We start from the raw sequence: 21863 nt of genomic DNA on the forward strand, positions 1-21863 counted from the left end.
ACCACCATTCTACTCTCTGTTTCTGCAAGTTTGAATTTTTTTTAAACTCATTTTGCTAAATATAAAGACATAAATTTCCATTTTTTTCCTATGTTAAACTTAACTAAACTTACTTCTCACCTGAAAACAAAATTTTTGTTCCTGCCTTGTAATCAGTTAGTTTTAATTGTTGATACTTCTTTTGCACATGACCTTTTCATAGGTCTTCAGTCAGGTAATTAAATTGCAAAGTAATTGCAAAGCTGTAATGCAAGCCAGATACAACAGGATTCCATGTCACACCACTAGAAACTTCCCTCCACCTTGACATCTAACCACCTAAATATCACCAAAGTATTTCTTATCTGCTATATTTTTCTTTGTATCTTTCTTTATTGTGCTTTAATCTAAAACAACGTCATACACATTTCTCAAAGAAGACATACAGAAGGGCAATAGGCACATGTAAAGATGCTCAACATCACTAATTATTAGAGAAATGCAAATCAAAACTACAATGAGGTACCACCTCACACCAGTCAGAATGGCCATCACTAAAAACTCTACAAATAACAAATACTGGAGAGGGTGTGGAGAAAAATGAACCCTCCTACACTGTTGGTGGAATGTAAATTGGTGCAGCCACTATGGAGAACAGTATGGAGGTTCTTCGAAAAACTAAAAATAGAGTTGACATTTGATCCTGCAGTCCCACTCCTGGGCATATATCCAGACAAAACTATAATTCAAAAAGATATTAATACATGCACCCCTATGTTCATAGCAGCAGTATAGTATATACAATAGCCAAGACATGGAAACAACCTAAATGTCTGTGAGTACACACACACACACACACACACACACACACACACACACACACACACACACAATGGAATACTACTCAGCCATAAAAAAGAATGAAGGGAAGAGAAAGAAAGGAACAAAAAAGAACTACAAAAACACCCCCAAAAGAATTAACAAAATGACAGTAAGTACACACCTATCAATAATTACTTCAAATGTAAATGGATTAGAGGCTCCAATCAAAAGACAGAATGGCTGAATGGATATATAAACGAGACCTTTATGTATGTTGACTAGAAGGAGACTCACTTCAGATCTAAAGACTCAGACTGAAAGTGAGGGGATGCAAAAAGGTATTGCATCCAACTGGAAATTGAAAGAAAGCCGGGGTAGCAATGTCTTATATCAGACAAAATGACTTTAAAACAAAGATTGCTATAACAGAAAAAGAAAGACACTACATAATAATCAAGGGATCAATCCAACAAGAAGATGTAACAATTATAAATATTGATATATATGCAGCAAATATGGGGCACCTATATTCATAAAGCAAATACTGACAGATGTAAAGGGAGAAATTGACACTAACACAATAATAGGGAACTTTAACACCCCACTTTCACCAATAGACAGATCATCCAGACAGAAAATCAAAAGGGAAATACTAGGCTTAAATGACACATTAGACCAGATGGACTTTATATATATAAAGGATGTGTATTCTGCAGCTTTTGAATGGTATTTTATATATATAAATATATATAATATGAAAATATATATATTTTATATTATATAAATATATAATATGATATATAATGTATTATATATTATAATATATTAATGTTTTAATAATGTTATAATTAATAATATTAATTAATAATGTTATTATTAATATTGATTATGCTACATATTATATAATACATATATAATATATTCACATATAAATTATATATATTTATCATATATTAATATATAATTAATACTAATATATCATTATATTAATATGTAATATATTGTTGAATGTTAATGTATAATATATATTAATATTTGATTATTAACATTAATATTGAATAATAAATTATTAAATATTAATATATATATTTATATATTATATTATATTTTATATATGTATCGGGTGCCATTCAAAGGCAGCAGAGTACACATTCTTTACAAGTGCAGATGGAACATCCTCCAGGATAGATCACATGCTAGACCGTAAAAAAAAGCCTTGATAAATTTAAGAAAACTGAAATCATACCAAGCATCTTTCCAACCACAATGCTATAAGACTAGAAATCAACTACAAGAAAAAAACTGCAAAAAAACACAGACACACGGAGGCTAAACAATATGCTACTGAACAATCAATGGATTATTGAAATCAAGAAATCCAAAAATAATTGGAGAAAAATTAAAACAAAAACACAATGATGCAAAAATCTATGTAACTCAGGAAAAGCAGTTCTAAAAGGGAATTATGTAGTGATAAAAGCCTACCTCAGGAAACAAAACAAAACAAAAAACCCTCAAACAACCTAACTTTATACCTAAAGGAACTGCAATAAAAGAACATACAAAACTGAAAGTTAGTAGAGGGAAAGAAATCAAAGGTCAGGGCAGAAATAAATAAAATAGAGGCCACAAAAAAGAAAAGATGAACTAAGAGCTGGTTCTCTGAAAAAATAAAATTGCTTAACCTCAACCAGACTCAACAAGAGAAGAGAGAACCCAAATAAATAAAATTAGAAATGAAAAAGGAGAAGTTACAACTGACAAGACAGAAATAGAAAGGCTCATAAGAGACTACTATAAGCAACTATATGTCAATAATAAAATGGACAACCTAGAAGAAAAGGACACACTCTTAGTAATGTACACTCTCCCAAGACTGAACCAGGGAGAAATAAAAAATATGAACAGACCAATTACCAGTAATGAAATTGAATCAGTAATTAAAAAAAAAAAAACCCTAACAGATAAAAGTTCTGGACCAGATGACTTCACTCATGAATTCTACCAAACATTTAGAGAAGAGTTAACACCTATCCTTCTCAAACTATTCCAAACAATTTCAGAGGAATTCATTCTATGAGGCCACCATCACCCTTATACTACAACCAGACAAATGTAGCACAGATAAAGAAAATTACAGGCCAATATCATTGATGAACATAGATGCAAAAATCCTCAACATAATACTAGCAAACTGAATCCATCAATACATTAATAGGATCATATACCATGATCAAGTGAGATTTATCCTGGGAATGCAAGCATGCTTCAATATCTTCAAATCAATCGATGTGATACACCACATTAACAAACAAAAGTATAAAAGCCATATGATCATCTCAATAGATACAGAAAAAGATTTTGACAAAATCTAACATCCATTTTTGATCAGAACTCTTCAGAAAATGGGTATAGAGGGAACATACCTCAGCATAATAAAGGTCATATATGTTAAGCCCACAGTTAACATCATACTTAAAGGACAGAAGCTGAAAGCATTTTCTCTAAGAGCAGGAACAAGATAGGGAGGCCACCCTTGCCACCTTTCAACAATATTGGAGGACCTAGCCATAGCAATCAGACAAGAGAAATAAATCTACATTGGAAAGGAAGAAGTAAAGCTATCACTGTTTGCAGATGACATAATAATAAGAAAATCCTAAAGATGCCACCAGAATACTGCTAGAGCTCATCAATGAATTTGCTAAAGTTGCAGGATACAAAAAAAAAAAAAAAAAGAATGAAATAATGCTATTTGCAGCTTTGTGGATGGACCTAGTGATTACCATACTAAGCAAAGTAAGTCAGAAAGAGAAAGACAAATACCATATGATATCACTTATATGTGGAATCTAAAATATGACACAAATGAATTTATCTATGAAACAGAACCAGACCCACCAACATAGAGAGCAGACTTGTGGTTGGCAAGGGGGGGGAAGGTGCAGGGGAGGATTGGACTGGGAGTTTGGTACTAACAGATGAAAACTATTAAATATAGAATGGGTAAACAACAAGGTCCTATTGTATAGCACAGGGAACTATATTCAATATCCAGTAATAAACCATAATGGAAGAGAATATGAAAAAGAATATATGTGTGTGTGTATATAACTGAATCACTCTGCTGTACACCAGAAACTAACACAACATTGTAAATCTACTGTACTTCAATAAAAAATAAGAATACACAATGTGCATATGCCACATCAAAAGAGGTATTGTAATTTAAGGACTGTAGGGTAAAAATAAAACCCAAATCTGTCACAGCTGCATAGAAAAAACATTTTTTTAAATAAAACAAAGTCATACAAAAGCATACCCAGTATCTTAGGTAAGTAATGTTAGCTTACTATAACTAAGCTAAAAAGTTGAGCTAAAAACAGCTCAAATACATTAAATTTTGTTTCTTTCTCCTGTAAAGATGAAAAAGGTATTCCTGATTGACTAGACACTCTCCTTTAAGCAGTAATTCAGGGACACAGATTCTTTCCATCTTATGGCCCTGCCATCTTCCATATGTGACTTCAAAGGTTGTCGTGCTCCCCTGTATCAAGTTGGTGGAAGATGAAAAAACAAGTGAAGAAAGCACACTGGATTTTTTTTAAAATCCTGACTTAAAAGTGAATTTTTAAAATTGGTGGAAGTACTTGCTAGCAGGGAAACCACATTCCAGCAATAACCCCACACTGTGGAAAGAGGGACACAATTTTGGAGGGAGGCTACTACCTTTCTTTAAAATAGTCCACCCCTCTGGCCATCTTTTCCTTCAAGTCAAGCTTTCCCCATGGGAGACCATCTAAAGTCTACTCAGAAACCATCCAGGTCAAAGTTCTGAACATCCTGACGAAATGCAACATTCTTCACCAAGTCTAAAACGTGGCTCCTTGTGGTCCTCCTATAAATTAACAAAACAGCTTCTATTCATCACACATACGTATTCTCCCCACCCCCCTCTCTCTCTCTCCTTCCTTCTCCTTCTCCTTCTTTTTCTTCTCTTCTGCCCTGCCGCCTCTTTCAATAGAGGAGCAGGCACAGAAAAACTATAATAAAAACCCCCCAATAGGAAGAAAGAACGGAAAGCAATGTAGCACAACAATAATTAACTCCCAATGGGTAGGCATTATTAACACCTTTTCCTGGTAGCAGAGGATGCCCTTAGATTAGACTAAATCTCTGGTAGGAACTTTCTTGCCCATTGTTGTCTCTCACCACTCGTTCCTGCCCTATCCTTCAAAATCTCAGTAGATTCTGATTTTTCTATTTCCAGACAGTTCCATGTGATAGTAACCATGACCAAATTTTTTTCTTGGGTATAATTTTGAAACCTGATTTCTTTACTTCCTTACTCCCATGCCATTCTCTCACAACTCAGTAGTATCTGCCTTGAAGCCATCTGATATATTATGCTTGATTGAGAAGGAAATTCCCATAGTCTGATCTTTGTCCCAGGGTTGCTTACATGAAAAATCTTAATAAATCTTTGTTGCTCTGCTCTAAGCTTTTTTTTAGTTTCATTTCTTGCTGTTTGGGGGTATGGGAGTAGATGGTTTTTCCAACTCTGCAAGGCTCAAAATTTCTGGAATCTTTCTATCCCCTTTTATTTCTGCTTTCAAACTGCCAGTTCTTTCTTTTTTTACTTTGTTTTTTAATACCCTGCCAAATGCAGGAAGACGCAACTAATGCACAATTAGATGTCTATACCTCTAGAGCTTCAGATTTTATAAGTAGTTGATTGGCTTCCAAGAGATTACAACTTTACCAAATGTTTTGTCACTATATAATATAGATCTCCATTTTTCCAGCCTCCAACATGCATTTTCTTGCAATCTCATGACTATTAAGCCAATGACACATATTTTAATTATTGTTGTAGAAGCAATTTTCAAATGTTCCAATCTTCATATTAATTAAAGACAAGCTAGCTGCTGTAATAAAGAACTCACAAATTTTAAATGGCCTAAACACATTAGAAGTTTATTACTCACTTCTATAAGGTCCAAAATGAATGTTCCTAATCTGTGGAGGGCTCTCCCTCTCCAGAGAACTAGGCTACTTCCACCTATGGCACCACCATCTTCTGATGTCATCATGTTAATCTTTGATATTAGTGGAAGGGAAAGACCCAGTGGAGAAACCACGTCTTAAAAACTCATATCCTTTCTACTCACATTTCAAGGGGAGCATAGAAATGACGACATCTTCTTCCATAAAGTGTTTGGTTAGCTTTTTGTGCCTCACTCATCATTAGGAAGTGTTAGAGGCAAATAAATGACAATTCCTGAATTAACCTGGGAAAATACATGGAGAACATTCATGTAAAATTCGCATGTACTTCACAAACCCAAAACTTGACTATGAAATTTTTAGCAAATCAATATCACAAAATAAATCAGGACAAATTGTTGCACAGTAATTCATTGATATCTAAATTGATATCTAAATTATTATAAAAACACAATTAAGGAAAAATAACAATAACCCGTGATACTTGGTTACAGAAATTAGGCTAAAAAAAGTAGAAATGTGAAAACAGGAAAGCAAACACTCACACTGTTAGAATCATGAGGTATCATTTATAAATACTAAACCACAATGAATTAAGAAAGGACGTGAGTGACAGAATGGTGGCTGAGTTAGCAGTGAGATTCTACCACAGACTCACCAGAATGGCTGAAATTTTATTAATCAGTCAATCTGACAATACCAACTGTTAGGATGTAGAACAACTTAAACTCTCATACTCTGCTAATTGAAGTGAAAATTGGTAAAACCACTTTAAAAAACTGGCAGAATCTACCAAGTCTGACCACATGCCTTCTGATTGCCTAACAAGTCCACTCCTAATTTTATATTCCATCAAAATGTATATAGATATGCAACAACAGACATATATGAGAATGCTCCTAGTAACATTGCCAGTAATAGTCCAAACTTGGAAATAGCCCAAATATCCATCAACAAGAAAACATTTTTTTTTTTTTTTTTTTTTTTTTTTTGCGGTACGCGGGCCTCTCACTGTTGTGGCCTCTCCTGTTGTGGAGCACAGGCTCCGGACGTGCAGGCTCAGTGGCTATGGCTCACGGGCCCAGCCGCTCGGCGGCATGTGGGATCTTCCCGGACCAGGGCACGAACCCGTGTCCCCTGCATTGGCAGGCAGACCCTCAACTACTGTACCACCAGGGAAGCCCAAGAAAACAAAATTTTTAAAGTGTATTTTTAAACAATGGAGTACTATAAAATAATGATTAAGGACATACCATTACTATATGTCATCAAGTGGATGAATGCCACAAGCATAAAATGGAGTGTAAAAAGCCGGACGCAAAAATACATACTGTACTGTTTGCTTTAATAAAACACACAAAGGAAAATCTAATCTGTGTTATTAAAATTAGAATAATTGTTACCTTTTGTCTGGGGTGGGGGTGGAGTCAGCAGGTAAGTAGTAGGTGGGTGCATAAGGGAGGTTTCTGAGATGCTGGTAATGTTAAATGTCTTCGTTTGGGTACTTACACTTGGGTGTATTCACTTGGTCAAAATGAATTTTCATGCCCTTAAGATTTATATACTTTCAAGAAAAGTTATTAATATTTTCATCACTAAATTTCCCTTTTATTATTTCTTTTTAACTATGGACACCATAATCTGAAAGTATTAGTCTAACAACAAAACTACACTTACTGACATTTAGCACTGTTTTTCTTACACTCTTTCAAATTTTAGCCAGTGGTCTATATTTCTGAGTCATAATATTATTTACAATACTACATGTCATACTAATAATAACAAAATTAAGTCCACAGACACTTAGCATTTTTCAGTGCTAGTAGTTACTCATTTTGACCATCACCCAGCATTTGTATCCAAGGTTGATGATCCAAAGGACATGTTCATTTCATTATAGTGACCATCTGACTGGTAGGTCTAGTCACAGTGTTTGAGCACCACTAACTTGTTCCAATAATTTCCATGATGTCACCAGTAGCCAATCATTACTTCTTAACTTCAAAATGTGCTTCCCTATTTTTGGCCCAGAACAACAAAAAAGAAATTGTTAGCCAGGCAGTCTAATTCAGGGAATTCAAAAAGTTACTGAAACATTGAAAACACCTTATATTCCCATACCCATAGCATACCCATAGTCATGGACCTTTAGAGATCTGAGAACAAATAGCACATTATTTCTATTATAGGCTTAGATTAAGATGGGAAGAGCCTTTCCTTACTTGCCCTCAGTAAATGGTTTTCTGTTGAACAACTTGAAAAGGCTACCTAAGAGGTCTGCAACAGCAACATTTTAAATGTTTTATATTTGAATTGAAAATATGATATTCTGCCTGCTTATTGACTTTTTTTTCTCAAATCTCCTTGGAGCTAGCCTCTGCTAACTATAAACCTTTACTAGTTTTTCAGGTGATTGAGATATCTTTCTGGGTTTAGATATATTTCATGTCAATGCATTAGTTTTAACACAAGGTTAATATTTTTCTTTTGGGGGGCAGATGGAGTTGATTTTACTCTGTCAGGCACTTTGCTAAGTGCTGGGTATATAGCAAAGACTTCAAAAAACTCAGTGTATGGGGAAAAAATTTAAAAGTAAATACAATAAACTCTGAGATAGTCATCAAGTGAAATGAATACACTTGAGGAAATAAGAATCAATTCAACTTGGTAAATTAAGAAACCTTTAGAAAATAGATATCATCAGGGCCTTGAAGGATCTGTAAAAATAACTTACACCTGTGAGGCACTTATTTGCAAGCATATTTCATTTTTCCTTAAGGAAAAAGTCCCTCTGAGTTTTATATTGTCATAATTTAAGTGATTTGCCAAGGCCATTCAGAACATGAGATATTAGGATTAAAGTTCAGATCCCTGAAGGGGCAGTAAGGTTTAGAAGTAGAGGACTTCGTAATCGGAGTAACCTGTCTTTGAAACACTGCTTTGCCACTGCTGTGTGAGAAAATTATTTAACCTTTCTGAGCCTTGGTTTCTTGATCTATAACATAATACTATCTTCACATCAGGATTACTGTGCATTTTATATGATATAACAAATATGTGTGAAGTGTCTAGCACTGTGTTTAGGAGAATGGGAACTCAACTAAGCAGTGTTTTGTGTTCTTGATCAGATGCTGAGAGATAGGATGATGACGTGATAAATTAATGTTCTAGAAAGACAACTAGGGTGGCAATGTGGAGGATGGATTGATATATCAAGAAGCACAAGAAATGTATGATAGTTAAGAGTGTTTTGCAATGGTCTAACCAAAAGATGATGAATGTTAGAACTAAGGAAATAACCATTGGGATAGAAAAGAAGGAAGAATTAAGAGAAACACTCAGAAGTAGAATTGCCTTGTTGCTTGGCTGACTGTCAGGAGTAGAGAGGAGGGACAAGATAGCCTGACAATTAATAATTGGGGAATCTTGTATATCATACTACCAGGGCCTAAGATAGGGAATATAGATGGAAAAATGGTCTGAAGGTAGATATTCTACTATTTTAGGTATATTGATTCAGGAAATGCTTGTTGAGAAGAGATGTCTAAGTAAGCAGACGGAGACATAAGTCTATATGTCAGAATTGTTAATTTAGATTTTAGAGTCAAGGAATACTTGTGAATTGAAGGCATGCAAAAAGTGATATCAACCAGGCAGAACCTATTACACCAGTACAGAAAAAGACAAAGACTAAACATCAGAGATATAATAATATTTAAGGGTCAGGCTATAAGGTGGGGTGGAAGTAACCCAGGAAAAGCCCCAAAATGACTAGTCTAGATAAACTAGATATAAATTAGGTATTGGGAAGAAAAATAAAAAAAGTGACATGACATATAAAACCAAAAGAAGAGGAAAGGTCAACAAATTATCACAGAAAAGATTAAAAACATGAGGACTAGCAGGTGTTCACTAGTAATGCTTTGAAAGCTTCAGTGGATTATATAAAAAGGAATTCACGGGGCAAAAAAGAGGTAAGAGATCTACAGAAGATAATAAGCATAAGCAAAGACACAGAAACAGGAAATAGTAAAGTGTGCCTGGTGTATCTCATTTTTGTGCAGATTAGAAAAAAGCACCCATTTGGGCAGACATTACTCCAAAAGTGCTCAGCTAGGCAAGAGTGCAGACTTATCCCTGTGCTTTTGTGCAGTACATAGACTGCGCAACCATTTCCAACAGCTACAGGGGAACAGTCCCATTTAGTTGAAATGCAGGGTATAGAAAAGATAGTACTAGAACATAAATATGGAAAGACGAATTATAGATCACACTTGGATAATCTTGAAAGACAGTTGAGACTTTTGTGCTCAATTCAGAGGTCAATGGGGAGCCATCCATGTCTGTGACATTCACTTAAAGAAGGTGATTCTAGCAACAAAATGTGGTATGAGTAAGAGGAGGAAAATGCAGGCAGTAAGGAAACCACGTGGAAAGCTATTGCAATTGTATAGCTTAATGCATAGGTTTATTTTTCCCTTTGATCTGATTTAAGAAAATTTTAATGAAGTCTAAGGAGAAAGGCGGTGCAGAAAAAGCACAGTGTTTATCTACAGAGCTTTCGTTTCCAAATGTAAAAAGAATTAGCTCCTCCAGGAGCAAATTAGGCAGATACAGAGAAAGGCACTCTCTGCTCAACTTGGCAATATGATTTAGTGTCCTGCTTTTCCAGTCCCCTAAGGAACTAAAATGTTTGAACTACTATATGTGGCCTTTCCCTTGGGTCATCCTCATGTTTTTCTGCTACTAGGTGAAAAGCTGAGTCCTAGAAGTCCAGAACTTTAAAAACTAAAATGTTTAATCAAACCAACTATTTGGCCTCACATGGATTGTCTTTCCTGCTCATCCCATAAAATACTCATAAAATGACTACTATCTGATTTACAATTACTTACTTGATTTTTAAAACAAATCAGTTAACCTGGCTTAATGAACCTAAAGAGGCAAGTTAAAGAAGGAAAAAGGGGAGAGGAATGAGAGCATAATAGGAAAACGAAGAGAAAGACAAGTTAGAATAAGTTAAGAATTATTAAGTGCATATTTGTGCACCTTGTTCCATGTGAAAAACGAGACACATTATATAATCCTCATAACAATCCTGCTATTGTTATCAACATTTTACCGATAAGAAATACTAACTACTTAGAGATTTGACTTGCCCAATTATACCCATGGTAACTGATTTTAAATGATGCCAAGTCATTAATAAGGAAATAAATATTGATATTATCATGATATTCCTACTGAACAACAGTTAAAATGAATATACTAATTCTACATGAATCAGCAGGGGTAAACCTTGATCCATACTGTTGAGTAGAAAAAGCAAGTTTCAAAAGAATGTATATAGAAGGAAAACATATATGTAACATTTTTAATTAAAAAACAAAAATAACATCCAGCCAAGATGGAGTTACAGTGATCAGATTTATCCTTTATCCTCCCTACTGAAACGATTAGAAAAAATATCAAGAAAAGAAACAAATGAGGTGAGCCATAGATTACTGCCTTGCAAGAAATTTCAGTCTGTGACAGAGAAGGAATTAAGAAGACTGCATGAGTTAAAGAGACAGCTGAGAATCCTGGGAGATTAGGCAACCAGATTTCATAGGAAAAGTACCAAAGAGGACAGAGCTGCACAGGGAAAAGACCCTGGAGATCTGTAGAGGACCACATTCCACCACCCCACTCCATCCCCATTAGCATTCAGCAGAGCGCTGATCAGTGCAATTGTGTGAGAAAATTATCCAAGGCAAGGAAAAACTATTGGAAATGATTAGAGAGAATATACCCAGCACTCACATAGGGTAAGATCAGTGTCTTTTCTGACCAGCAAGACTGTAAAAGCTCTTAATTCACAGGGCGGTGGAAAGAGTACCCAGGAAGGTATCGTTTCATTAGTGGAGAAAAATTAATTCTAGAATGAACAGTGAGCCAAATTTACCAGACAAATCATTTTTATAATTTCCCAGATCCAAAAGAAAACAAAGAAACTAAAAACAAAGCTGCAAAGATTTATAGGAATACAAAATTATCCAGCACCAAAAAAGATAAAATTCAAAATGTCTGGAAGCTAATCAAAAAATATCATGCATGTCAAGAGACAGGAAAACACAATTCATAATGAGGAGAATAACAAATCAATTGAAATTGATCCAGAATTGACATAGAAGCTAGAATTAGCAAAGGACATTGAAACATTTATTATAACTATATTCTACATGTTTGAAAAGTTACAGACATAGAACACATTTTTTAAAAGACCCAGATACAACTTCTAGAGATGAAAACCACCATATCTGAAGTGAAAAATACACTAGCCAGATTTAATGGCAGATTAGGCATTGCAGAAGATAAGATGACTCAACTTAAAGGTAAAACAATAGAGAATATCCAAAATGAAATGCACAGAGAAAAGGGGATTTTTTTTTAATGAAAAGAGCATCAGAGAGCTGTATGACAACATCACTTGGAGTCCTCAAAGGATAGGAGAGAGGGGGGAAGAACCAAAATAATATTTGAATAAATAATGGCCAAGATTTTTCCAAATATTATGTACAATATTCACCCCCATATCTAAGAAGCTCAATGAACCCCAAGCATAAGAAACAGGAAGAAAATTTCACCAAGGCATATCATAATCAAATTGCTGAAAAGCACTGATAAAGAGAAATTCTTAAAAGACAGAGAAAAAAGGTATGTGACAGAGAGAGGAACAAACCTAAGAATTACATCAGAGTTCTCATCAGAAAGAATGCAAGCAAGAAGAGAGTGAAGCAACGTCTTTAAAGTACTGGTGGGGAAAAACAACTGGCAACTTGGAATTCTATACCCAGTAAAGCCTATACTTTATTTTTCTTATAAGTAAGTTGTAGACAATGATAGTATCTACCTCAAAGTGCTGTTGTGAAGATTAAATTGTGTGATTTGTGTGTGAATGTGTGGTGTGTATGTGTTTGTGTGTGTCTGTGTGCCAGCCAGAATAATGACTGGCATAATAAAAGCACTATAATTGTTTGCTATTACTTATGGTTTTATATACATATATATATATATATATGTAAAGTAAAAGTAGAAAAACATGGATGAGAAGGACATACATAAAACAACCCTACCACCAAATGAAACTTAAAAGATTTTGCACAGCAAAGGAAACCATAAACAAGACGAAAAGACAACCCTCAGAATGGGAGAAAATATTTGCAAATGAAGCAACTGACAAAGGATTAATCTCCAAAATTTACAAACAGCTCATGCAGCTCAATATCAAGAAAATAAACAACCCAATCCAAAAATGGGCAGAAGACCTAAATAGACATTTCTTCAAAGAAGATATACAGGTTGCCAACAAACACATGAAAGAATGCTTAACATCACTAATCATTAGAGAAATGCAAATCAAAACTAAAATGAGATATTACCTCACACCAGTCAGAATGGTCATCATCAAAAAATCTACAAACAATAAATGCTGGAGAGGGTGTGGAGAAAAGGGAACCCTCTTGCACTGTTGGTGGGAATGTAAATTGATACAGTCACTATGGAGAACAGTATGGAGGTTCTTTAAAAAACTAAAAATAGAACTACCATATGACCCAGCAATCCCACTACTGGGCATATACCCTGAGAAAACCATAATTCAAAAAGAGTCATGTACCACAATGTTCATTGCAGGTCTATTTACAACAGCCAGGACATGGCAGCAACCTAGGTGTCCATCGACAGATGAATGGATAAAGAAGATGTGGCACATATATACAATGAAATATTACTCAGCCATAAAAAGAAATGAAATTGAGTTATTTGTAGTGAGGTGGATGGACCTAGAGTCTGTCATACAGAGTGAAGTAAGTCAGAAAGAGAAAAACAAATACTGTATGCTAACACATATATATAGAATCTAAAAAAAAAAAACGAAAAGAAAAAGGAAGTGGTCATGAAGAACCTAGGGGCAGGATGGAAATAAAGAAGCAGACCTGCTAGAGAGTGGACTTGAGGACATTGAGAGGGGAAGGGTAAGCTGGGACGAAGTGAGAGAGTGGCATGGACATATATACACTACCAAATGTAAAATAGATAGCTAGTGGGAAGCAGCCGCATAGCACAGGGAGATCAGCTTGGTGCTTTGTGACCACCTAGAGAGGTGGGATGCGGGGGTGGGAGGGAGGGAGATGCAAGAGGGAAGAGATATGGGGATATATGTATATGTATAGCTGATTCACTTTGTTATGGAGTGGAAGCCAACACACCATTGTAAAGCAATTATACTCCAATAATGATGTTTAAAAAAAAATTCTAAAAAAAAAAAAGAAGAATAGTTGAGAAAAATGAAAAAAAAGCAACAACCCTACCAATAAAAAGTCAGAGAAAAAGACAGCTGGAAATTGTATGTCCAATGACAAATACATGATGAGTAAGGTAATGGAACAATCCTTATCTTCACCAGCCTCATAGGAAAAAGGGAAGAATTCTGATCACAGAAAGAGACGAGATGCTCTTCCTACTCCAGTTATATGTGAGAAAAAGACTACAGGAAATTATCCACTCAACTGTCCTTACCTTTCAATCACTACGGAAAATCAACCCCCAGGGACTGTGGACCATTGAGGACAAACATCTCTCCTATTTTGGGATGGCTGGCCATAAAATCAAATCATGAGCATCACTTAGAGGCTTAGGCAAAAACTACTGCCAGAAAGTTCTTAATTCTCAAATCTGTGAATGAACTTCAAGGTCCCAGTATCCCTTTGAAATTGTATACAAAATGGGATATATAGGAATATGTTGTGTGAGTTTGTGTGTGTGTGTGTGTGTGTGTGTGTGTGTGTGTGTGTGTTTAGAGAGAGGTCCCATAGTCTTCAACAGATTGTCAAAGTGAAGACCTTAACCACCGAAATGATACAAATGCCTGAGCCAAGAGAAACCTGATTGAAACCAAAAGGTACGTTAATTAGGTTCTCTAATTCTAAAGCTAATTCTCTTCTTTAAAAGTTCATAGGATTTTTGTCGGTCTTGGGGATTATCAAGCCAATTAAAATGGGTAAAGAATTAAGATACCAGAATATAATTTATTAGTTGACCATGACAAACATAATTGCTATGAAATCTGAACTTTAGAAAATGCATCCACAGCATTCTTTCTCTTATGATCCAACTTTAAAAAGAAGCTATCATAATCCCAAGGTTATACAGATAGAATAGGATTGAAAATATTTAAATGGTCTTATTTAAAATCCTCCTAATAAGATAGACTTACGAGTTTTTCCCACTATTAGTGTAATCCTGGCAATGGAACCAAAAGACGTTAAATATTTTCACCCTAGGGACATGCTCTTTTCTCTAGGCATAACTGGATGGTCCTTGATCAAACCACTTAAGAGCTCCATGTTTTTTGGAACATTGTCTAGACTGTCTTCTATTACTACCCTTTTTTCTTTATATCTGTTAATAATTTTGTTTATGCTACTGCTCTAAATTACCAATATAGCCTGGAAATGAAAACAACCTCTTGGTTTCATAATGCAACTCTAAAAGTACAATGCTTTTCCTTTTATCCTCAAAGAATTCTCACATAAATTCAAGTACTAATCATAACAATAACCTTACTATTATCAAACAGAAATATCTCCCAATGGTTTACATTGAGTCTTCTAATATTGCATAATATTTATTGACTGAGTCCTCAACACTCTGATCCATGTCCACCTCACCTTCCCTTCACCATATGCCCCAGCAGAAGGTGAAACTAGTTATGCACTTGTGTGTGGGCACGTGTGCACAGCCACACACACAAATAAATAGGTTCAAGTATAAGGTCTTTGAGGTCAAGATTGTTAATTGCCTCACCAATTACTCCTGGGACTGTACAGCTGTGACAAGCAGTGAATCTTAAGCACTAACTTACGGTTGATTTTAAGCAAAGAGACAAACTCTGCTCTACATGAAATGGGAACAATGTTTAGTGTGGAGATGCTGATTTACCTTGCAAAAATGATTTGAATAACATACTAATAATGATAAATCTCCTTTAAGAAACAAAACTTTAACCATACTGAAATCCTTTTAATGTACTATTTATATATATGTTCTCATTAAAAGAAGATTCTGAACTTTTTCTACCAAAAATTCTTTAAAAGTCTCTTTAAATATTAAATATTTCAGGGCTTCCCTGATGGCGCAGTGGTTAAGAATCAGCATGCCAATGCATGGGACACGGGTTCGAGCCCTGGTCCGGGAAGATCCCACATGCTGCGGAGCAACAAATCCCTTGCGCCACAACTACTGACCCCACGCGCCTAGAACCAGTGCTCCACAACAAGAGAAGCTACTGCGATGAAAAGCGTGCGCACCATAACAATCTGTAGCCCCCACTCGCCTCAACTAGAGAAAAGCCCGCGTGTATCAACAAAGACCCAGTGCAGCCAAAAATAAAATAAATAAATTAAAATATATATATTAAATATTTCTTACAAGCACTCATTAAGTGCAGAGTTGTGGAACCATTCTTGTTATTCCTTGCTATTTCTCTTTCCTACGGGAATGGAGAAGATCTATGAATAGGACATCTGTGCCATTTCTTAATTGTTTTGAGAAGAGCATACAGGGTGGGAGAAAGGGAGTGAAATTTTTTTTTTTTTTTTTTTGCGGTATGCGGGCCTCTCACTGTTGTGGCCTCTCCCGTTGCGGAGCACAGGCTCCGGACGCGCAGGCTCAGCGGCCATGGCTCACGGGCCTAGCCGCTCCGCGGCGTGTGGGATCTTCCCAGACCGGGGCACGAACCCGTGTCCCCTGCATCGGCAGGCGGACTCTCAACCACTGCGCCACCAGGAAAGCCCGGGGGGTAAAATATTAACGGGAAAGTAACTTTGACATTCCTCTAAGCTCTGTACTAATACAAGCATGGTTTACAAAGCCCTCATTTCAAAAGTCAGAAACTCTGGAGAGATAACAAATAAAAATGATTCCAAGACAGGTCCTGGCCCCATAATATTTATACTGCATAAAAACAGAAAATACTGAACTTGAAGAAAATAAGAGCTAGAAAAGAGAGACACAAACTAGTGACTATTATAAACCAGAGAGAGAGAGAGACAGAGAAATAGAGAATCAGAAAGAGACAGAGAGAGGGGCTTTCTATACATGCCTCAAGATTTTCAATTGCAGTGCCTTATAACAAATTAAAATGGGAAACTGGTTTGGAAAATATAAAAGGGATAAATAGCTCAGGCAGTTGCCCTCTAAACCCTCACCCACACCCCACCCACAGCAACCCCCTGCCCCATTATCCCTTTATCAGGGTAAATATATTTCTACTTTTTTTAGGGTTGATAGCATAATATAGAATTACATTTTAGTGCACCTCTGCCACTAGCTAGTTGATAATTAATCAAATGTGGATTTATTGAGGATTCTCTATAGGCCAGGACTCTGCTGAGAGCCAAAGCTACACTGTCAGTATTCCTGTTCTAAGAAAACTCACAGTGTCTTCATTTAACAAATATTTTTGGTTGCCCTTATCACAACAGCATACCAGGTACTTAAAGATATAATGGCTACCGAGGTAGACATTGCCCCTGATCTCATGGAGATTGCATTCTAACCCAAAATTAAGACTTTAAACAGTATATTCATTTTTACAACTTATTCATAACCCATTACAACTGTGATGAGACTTAACAGCACACATACTGACTACCTTGACCTAATTCTGAGAAACAAAGTATTTTTTCCTAATAATGGTCTAACCTTTAGAACCATTTACCCCCAAGTTTAAATCCAAGCTCCACTACTCCTAGCTTTGTAACCTTGAAAAAGTCACTTAACTTTTCTCACTGCTCTGTACCTCGGTTTCTTAATTGATGAAATGGAGATAATAAATAGAACGTCCTTTGCAAGCTTGTGGTGAGACTTAAATAAGTTAATATTGTAAAATGCTTAAGATAGTGTCTGGCACATAATAAAGCTCAGAAAAATGCTAGCTGAAATTACATTTATCAAAAAGCTGTGGAGTAAGAGAGAAGAGTGGGAAAAGGAGAGAGAGGGAGAGGTAATGCCATACAGCACAACCTGCATGTGCAAAGGCGCTGAGAAAGGTCCAATTGAAGAATGAAGGGAATTGAAAAGAAAAATATGCAAAATTGGAGAGATAGGCAGGCCCTCAAGAGTTTTAGATAGTAATCCAATTGGGTGTTGTGAAGAGTTTTAAGCGGGAGAGCAACATGGTTAAATTTTCATTTTAAGTAAAACAATCTCCAATGAAAAGAATGTTTTATAAGAGCAAAATAGAGGAAGAAAGCTTAAGAAGCTATAGCTGCAATATCGGTGACAGATGATAATTCCTTAAAATTGAGAGGCAGTGGTTAGAGATAAAGAGATATTTAAGATGAAGGTGCAACTAAAAATTGAATATGGGTCAATTTGCATTAATTACTATGTTTAGTTAGATTTCAAATTTCTACACCTGGATGCATAACGGTGCCATCCACTGAAATAAGGAAGATAAGAAGAGTTGGTTTTGAGGAAAATACATGAATTCAGTATTGGGGCATGTGTATTAGTTTGCTAGGGCTGTGAAATTAAATACCACAGATTGGATGTCTTAAACAACAGAAGTTAGTTTTCTTACAGCTCTGGAGGCTAGAATTCCAAGATCAAAATGTCAGCAGGTTTGGATTCTTTTGAGGACTCTCTCCTTGGCTTGCAAATTGTCACCTTCTAGCTTTGTCCTCACATGGTTGTCCCTCAATCTGTATGTCTGTGTCCACATCTCCTCTTCTTATAAGGACACCAGTCATTATTGAGTTAAGGTCCACCCTAATTATCTAATTTTAACTTAATTACCTCTTTAAAGGCCCTGTCTCCAAATTCAGTCACCTTCTGAAATACTGGGGGCTAGGGCTTTAACATATGAATTTGATGGGCACACAATTAAAGCCATAATAGTTTGTTATGTTTGAGGGTACCTGTGAGAAAATGCATGAAAATAATATATGAGCAGGATATATAGATCTAAAGTTCAAAGGAAAGGTCTTGGCCAGAAGTTCAAATTAATGTATATAATTAATGTAAATAATAACTGATAAATGAAGTCAGGAGTGTGGATGACTTCACCAAAAATATAGAGATGGAGAATGGAAGAGGGATTAGCCCACTGATTGTTCAAAGTTTAGAAGAAGGAGGGGGAGAAGGGGAAAGTTTACAAGGGAAAAATCTTCGCAGGAGACAAAGAAGCAGCAGCCAGAAACAAGGGGAGGAGAAAAGTATGAGGTTTATGGATGTCAAAGGAAGAGAGTGCCTCAAAAAGAATGAGTATCCAAGTACGATAAATGCTGTGGAAATGGTGAAAATAATAAGTCTATTAGGAGATATTGATAGATAAAGAGATAATGATACAAGGCAATGTTCAAAGAGAAATAGAAACAGAGTGATATAAGACCATGGAGGGCCTAAGTTTATTCATTCAATACATATTTATGGAGCAGACACTAATCAGTATCAGAAGCTTAACAGTAAAAAGACAGAAAAAGTACCTGCCCGGCTGAACTTAACAGCCTAATCAGATTTAGAGTAAAATAACCAGGCATTTAAGTACAATGATAGATGAAGTACAATTCTGAAGAATTAGAAAGAATGTTTTACAAAAATCAGTGGACAGAGAGTAGAGGCAGAAAATAAGTCATTTCTAATAAAGGGACAACTGTTTCCCAAGGTGCTGAGGCATCAAAGAGCCCAGTGTTCTGGGAACAAGAACAGAGAGATGTTCAATATTGACAGAGCTGTGACATGAAGAGCAAAGAAATGTATGTGTAAATACGTACGTTGAAGTCATATCATGAAAGAATTTCTAGGACAAACTAAGAAATTTGCATTTTTTCAATATCTATTGTGTCCAATAGAGATTTTTTAAACAGGAAGGAAATTGCCAGTTTTGTGTTATAGAAACATCGTTGACAGTAAGCAGGAGTGTGGGTCGGATTGAATAGAAATTAGTAACCAGCACATCTATTAAGATTCTGCCGCAGTAAGCCAAGCAAGAGGTCCTGAGAGCTTTACTGAATCAGTGGCAAAAGAATATGGAGGAAAGGGACAACCAGAGCAACATTTTCAGATAGAATCGTCACATTTCATTTCCAATAAGACTGGGAGGGAAAAAAGGAGCTAATGATAGAATAAAACAAGGCAAATGGTGCTGCTCTTTTTTTTTTTTTTTTTTTTTTTCTTGCGGTACGCGGGCCTCTCACTGTTGTGGCCTCTCCCGCTGCAGAGCACAGGCTCGGGACGCGCAGGCTCAGCGGCCATGGCTCACAGGCCCAGCCGCTCCGCGGCACGTGGGATCTTCCCAGACCGGGGCACGAACCCGTGTCCCCTACATCGGCAGGCGGACTCCCAACCACTGCGCCACCAGGGAAGCCCGGTGCTGCTCTTATTGAAGAACACAGGAGACAAACATTCAGAAAGTTCAAGAATGTATTTGGGGGGAAGTAGTCTCCCTGTCTCTACCCTAGATTAAAACCACTGAGGGAAAAGTGGGGAAATAAGGACAATAAATCACCCAGATTAGGGATTTAAGGGCAGTGAAAACCTGAAGACCTATGCCAGTTTGGGTTAGCATTAGCAGAATACAAATGAAGGCATCAGTCTCCCACGTCTCCAGATTGGCATGAAAGAGCTTCAGAAAATTTTCATGTCTACACTGGGTAAATGACAAAGGGCCAAGAGTCATGTTATAAATGACTAAAGAGTGATCTGCCAGATGAGTACTGAGACCAAATAGGAATACAGCTGTCTCAACAGATGCCCAGTAGGTCAGACTCTGATAACCAGAACCAACATTAGTGAGGCTGCAAAGCAGACATCAGTAAGAATAGGCATAGATCAGATAGAGCCCTACCACCTTCCTCCCACCCACCATGATTTTTTATGGCCCTGAAACTTAAATGCAATCTCAAAGAGAAGTAGGAGAGAAGGAGACAGTGAATCAACTAAAACTAATCTAAAATCTTCTGCTACTAGATGTTGTTTGGTTACAGAAAAATAAAGGTATATTTTTGATTATAGAACTTAAGTAAAGTAATAGAAACGTATGTCTAGGACTAAAAAGAAAAGTCTGGGCCAGAGAGTCCAGTTTGGGAGCCACTATCAGACAGATGATAAACAGAAGCCATAAAAGTAGATGAGAAAGAGTAAGGAGGACAGAGTCCTCGGTGCTGTAGCATCAGGGAACAGGCAGAGAAGATCACAAAAACAGAGGCAACTGCCTATCTTTCTGATTATTCATTCAGAGATGAGCAGAAATGAGCACTGGTAGCAATTAAGGCAAGAAGTCCAAGGTCACCGGAATCAAAAATCATTTGGTATGCGTGCTGCATATAAGAAGATTATTGTTGACCTGATCAGAGAGTTTCATGGGAATGAGAGAGACAGAAGCCAGATTCAATAGGTTCAGAAGAAAATGGGGAATTTGACAAAGTGAAGAAAAAATGTACAGGCTGTGTTTTGGGGGAAACAGTGCAGAAAAGAAGGAAGGATATAGGGAAGAAATCTGAAGGTGATCTTCAGTTAAAGGAATGGTTTTGGGTTTTCATTTGATTTTTATTCCGAAGATATGTTTTTCTTTTGTTTTGGGGATGAGGAAAGGAAGTATTGAGGATGGAAAGGGAAAGAAAAACAGATGAAAGGGGTGACTGAGTGATCTGTGAAAGTAGTTGTGAGAATGTCAGATAGTGCAAAGTAAAAGACTTGGCTTTGGAATGAAGCAGCATGAAGGAACAAATAAACAAAGCCAGAATGAATTCTAAATAAGGAGTGAAGAAGTGAATTCAGTGAATTCCACTATATTTTCTTAGGAAGATGGCAATGAGTAATCAGCTGGGAGTGAAGAGGACAGGAGGAAATCAGAAGGGCCTAGGAAGTTGAGAATCCTAGCATCAATAAATCCTAGTATAAGTAGGAATGAATAAAGTACTGCTGAGCTGTTCTAAAAAGCCCAGCTAAAAGCGAAACCCTAAAACATTAGTGCCACCTATCAACACAGTATTTTCTACAACCAAATTGAT

The sequence above is a fragment of the Grampus griseus genome, assembly GCF_964374135.1.
Source record: "Grampus griseus genome assembly, chromosome: 1".
Classification (NCBI taxonomy): Eukaryota; Metazoa; Chordata; class Mammalia; order Artiodactyla; family Delphinidae; genus Grampus; species Grampus griseus.